This window comes from Erythranthe guttata, chromosome 8 (genome assembly GCF_056151865.1).
Source record: "Erythranthe guttata isolate IM_541 chromosome 8, IM_541, whole genome shotgun sequence".
NCBI classification, from domain to species: domain Eukaryota; kingdom Viridiplantae; phylum Streptophyta; class Magnoliopsida; order Lamiales; family Phrymaceae; genus Erythranthe; species Erythranthe guttata.
The window spans coordinates 9,277,319-9,282,374 of record NC_142540.1 but is presented as its reverse complement, the minus strand read 5'-3'; the positions used below and the strand labels follow the sequence as shown (position 1 = coordinate 9,282,374).

Genomic DNA, 5,056 nt, shown 5'->3' with positions numbered 1-5,056 from the left:
TACTTATGACCCACGAGGTCTAACAAGGGGTACAATCCCCATAAAAAAATCTTGAGAGCCTGATCCCCTCCTCAAGTACATCAAGCACAAGGCTATATGTAAACACATACAAGCAACGCTTCAAAACATTGACAATGTCGATAAATAACAACTCCCACAAGGAGAATATTTGCTCCATGCTACTACATTATCGCGAGACAACTCTCACGAGGAGATAACTCGATCAACTCTATTACCCCGCGACGAGACAACTTCCACGAGGAGATAATTAGATTCGAGCTACTACATCATCGCGGGGCAACACCGACGACTCAAGTAACTTACATAGCGACATCTTTCGTCGCGCTACGCGCCAACGCGCCTTCACGCCCCTCCGATACACGCTCCAACGCGTTTTCGCACACCATTAGGGCATATGCCAACGACCGACTTCTACAATTTTTACTCTCGACACGATCCGACACCCATTTCAACATGGCCCCCACATCGACTCAAGAGTGGGGGGGCTTAATGGTATGCCTAATTGGGCCAACCCAATGGGCTTACAATTTATTTACCTACGGGGCCACAAGCCCAATATTGAAGACCACTATCACCGAGGCCCAATCACCTTCAAATAAGGTTTGGGCCCAACAATCTCATCTAAGCTCTCATCTAATCTATAAATAAAGGTTTGAACTCATTCCTCAAGGTACGTCCTATTATCTGAGTAATACTACAACATGTATTCTCTGGACCGTTTTTTCCTTTGTCGGAAAAATTTGAACTTTGAAGCATTTCGCGCGATTGCTTCAAACCCCTTTTTTTTCAACCCTGTATCGGAATCTTGAAGCTATTCGTCAGCATCGAACAATGCATGCACGCGTCTTTTTATTTCTAGTGTGAGAGGCTCAGTTTTCGAAGGCGAGTCATCACCGAGTTCGAAAGGTACTTGTTCGGGAAATGCCTCCGATATGGTTCGATGGGCTTGGCGAAGTTCATCCGTGGCGTGGCTGTACCTTTTTGCTAGTGCACGGTAAGCTCGGTAGAACTCCTCCACAAACTTCATCAACTCGGGCCGTTTCTTGTAGTACATTTCGGCCCGCCTTGCGAATGAGTCCGCATCCGCTTCTATGAGCTCATTAAGGTGCTTATTCTCCTCTTCATACTTTCGAACCTCGTCTTGTAAACTCTGATTTCTGGACTCAAAGACCTTCATTAGGTGGGCCCGGTTCTGCAACTCCGAGCCCATGGCCCGCAATTCCTCTTGAGTTTGTGCATGCAAATGCTGCAGAGTTTGAAAAGCAGTTTCAGTCTCGACGAAGCGCAATCGTTCTTCTTGCATGCAAGCCCAAAGCCTCCCCAATTCCTTCTGCTTCTCGGTGATCTAGTGTGATTGATTCCCCATCTTCAACGTCAAAGATTCCATCTCCGAATGAAAAGACTGATTTGCCCTCTCCAACACGACACATTTTTCCTCCAGGCTAGAAATCGTCTCCAAGCACTGTTTGTACTGCGGAGCCGCAGCTTCCTTTACCTCGGTCATTTTCGAGACGGTTAGTCGGAGAATTTCGATTTCGCCCTCTGCCTTTTCAGCTTTCTCTTTCAACCTCGTGGCGTCTTCTTTAGAAACTTCTAGATTGTTCTCAAGCTTCGAAATGGTCCCCAACGACTGCATGTACTGATCGAGAGCTGAGTCTTTTTCGAGAGCTAATTTATCGAGTTCGCTTTTTAAGGATTGTGCTTCGACATCAGTAGTCGATACGGTTGTCTCTAGATCGGATATTCTATCCAGACATGTTTCCCCGAGTAGTTTTAGTTCTGTTGGAGTAGTAGAACATATCGTAGAATCAGCTCGAATCTTGCTGCCATGTCATCAACACGTGATCGTCTTTGAAAAGTTTGATAGGATGAACGATCCCACGAGGTTGTTCACCGAAACAATGTCCGTAACCTCTTCGAATAACAAATTGCTTTGTCCAAGATTTCTCATTTCCGTATTCCTTCATAACCCAAAAATCAATTTCGTCGTCTGCATTGTCGCATATATACAAGCAGTCCCCAAAGCTACTAGGTTCTGAGAATGCCGTCTCCACATCGGAATAGGCGGTTGAGAAAACGTACGGAAGGTTTCCGTCTCGAGATCGAAGCAAGAAATCAAATGATAGCTCTCGTAATCTTCAATCTTGTAAAAACCAGTGAAGGCACCCATTAATAAACACCCCGTTCGAATAATTGTTTCTTCCCAATTGGGCACCACAGTCAATTCGTCTCCATTTCCCTGTTCCGAGAGTGTACACGTGGCAAATAGATTTCCTAACATGAACAACCCTAACCACCTTATACTGACCACTCACTTTGCTCACCCCAAATCCATAATTGACCGTTCCGTTAAACTCTTCGTCGAGCAGCCTCTGCTCGTACGGAAACTCCGATATACTCGCGAGTGATAGGATTGCGAATGTAATGCTCAGAAGATATAGAGCTCAACGGGTGCATGAAAAGCAAGCCGTTAACGGAACCTCTTAAATCGCAGATGCTAAGGCCCAATCCACTACAATCGAATGTGGTTAGTATATCGTAGTTACGATAGGGATCTTCGAGATCGAGTTCATCTTCAAATGTGAAAACTTGGTAGCTGTCGAAGTTCAGGTAACCAGACCCGAGACAGATCTAGGAAGATAAGAATTGGCGAAATCGGGAGTTTGGATCAGATCTCGCCATGACTTACGAACGCGTCTGCGGATTCCGATTATTCGAAGAGGAAGCCTTGATAGAATCTCGATTACGATTTCCGATGGCAGATTTTTTTAAGAATTCTACCTCCATTTTGGGGGTTTTTTGCTTGGCGGATTTCATTTCTGGGGATTTGCGCTTGGTTGAAAAAAAAAAATTATGTAAGTATGTATGTATGTATTTGGGGGAAGGATAAACCCTAGCTCGAGAGAATTGCAATAACCGCCATGGATAAGAATGAAGAGCGGCGATCTTTTTTTTTTTTTTTTTTGTTCTTCAAAGATTCTAATCAGATCTGGATTCCAAGCACAAGATTTGAGCCCCTTTCTTGGTTTCCCGTTAAAAAACTCCCCCAAGAAATACAACGAACCGTTCTTCCTCAATCATGCGGCTCATTATCTCCAACCTCATGGAGAAGATCCAAAAATTCAAATCATCTCACGTCTTAGCTCGAGATTCAATTCCCACAGACGGCGCCACTTGATTTGCTCCACAATGGTCGAGACGATGACGTAGGATCCTTGGAAGATATTTTGGATGATAGCTCGTCGGGGATTCCGCCAGAGGGGTTTTCCCGCCGTAGAAGCTCCGACGATCAAGTCAGTTTTTTTTTTAGAGATAATTGAGAGTGATATGTAAGAGATAGCATAGCCGTGATAAGTTGAGAATAACTCCCTATTTATATGTGAGGATACTTGATGGGTAAGAAATAAGCACATTTGCCCTAACTACTCTTCTTGGGCCTGATATGATTTTGGGCCAAATACAAGTCAAAACTCAATTTACGGCCCAATAAATGATTAGGAAACTCCATGAGGACAATTTGGTCCGTATGAGAGAGAGAGAGAGGGAGAGAGAGGAGGAAAATATGCAGTGCGATGTAAAAGGTAGCATCTGAGTTTAGTTTGTTAAATGTAAGAAGAAGCCGATATTTGACTAGAATATCTACCTTGATTATGATATAGTGGAATTATGATGATAGGTGCAAACATTGAGATTAAAACAAAAAAAGTGGTTTAATTAATTTGGTGCCCATAATTTAATTTTTATAATCGAAAAGATCGATGACATGAAAGAAAAAAGAAAAGTAAATAAATAGGTTTTAGCATATGAATCTAGAAACAGTAATAAGAGAAGAATGAATTAATGTTGTTGGTTTGGTGACAAAGCCAAGAATTGGCAAACCCAGCATGAAGAATTGGCACTATGTTTTTCATACATAGTGCCATCATCCCAACTCGATGTCCTCACTGCTTTATCCTCTGGAGTAGGCATATACATATACGGAGTTTGAGTCAGAAACGAAGTCGGGGGCGGAGTTGGAGTTGGAGTCGGAGTTTCATCCCACCTCGACCTCCGTTTCAGTCGTCGTCGCCGTCGTCGAGTCGTCTCTTCATCAATTCTCCCACCATCATCATCATCATCATCATCGTGATCTCTATCTCTTTTCTTTGTGTCGTCTTTGTCCTTTGGAATCTCAAAATTATCCATCTTAAAACCTGCAAATCCAGCAACCCCAAAACCAGTCAAAACAAAATAAATCTGGATCGGTATCAAATTACGGCCAACTGAAAAAAAAAATTAAATTAAAAATACCCGACAAGTCGCAAACCCTAGTTATTAATCTCCGATGTAAATTTCCCTCTCCTCTGCTAAACAATCAATTCTCAATTCTTTTTCTTTTATAAACAATTGACTTTTATTTTTATTTTTATTTTTTTTTTGAAATTTTTTTTTTCCTGAAATTTTTGTCCGGCGTTGACTTTTTTTTATAATAATTTTGTTTTTTCTTAAAAAAAATATTTTAATTAATATTACTGTCTTGGTTGCTAAATTACTGTCTTCGGCAGTTATTTAACTGTCGGATACAGTAATTTAACTGTTAATTGACTCTTTTATTTTATTTTTGTTTTCTTCAAAAATATTTTAATTAATATTACTGCATTCGTTGCTAAATTACTGTCTCCAACAGTTATTTAACTGTCGGAGACAGTAATTTAACTGTTAATTGACTTTTTTATTCTTAAAAAAAAAAATTTAATTAATATTCTGTATTCGTTGCTAAATTACTGTCTCTGGCAGTTATTTAACTGTCATAGACAGTAACTTAACTGTAAATTGACTTTTTTTTTCCTTAAAAATAATTATTTCAATTAATATTACTGCCTTGGATGTTAAATTACTGTCTCCAACAGTAATTTAACTGTCTTAGACAATAATATTAATAATATTATTGTTCGGAAAAATAATATTCATAATATTACTGTCCCAAACAGTAATATTACTGTCTGAGACAGTAATTTAGTAGCCAAGACATTAATATTGATTAAAATATTCTTTT

At 40.3% G+C, this 5,056-nt stretch overlaps 1 pseudogene; it reads right to left on the bottom strand.

Moving 5' to 3' along the window:
* Positions 1 to 1,827: 1,827 nt before the first annotated feature.
* On the bottom strand, positions 1,828 to 4,206 carry LOC105956949 (F-box protein At4g22390-like; annotated as a pseudogene).
* Positions 4,207 to 5,056: the final 850 nt, after the last annotated feature.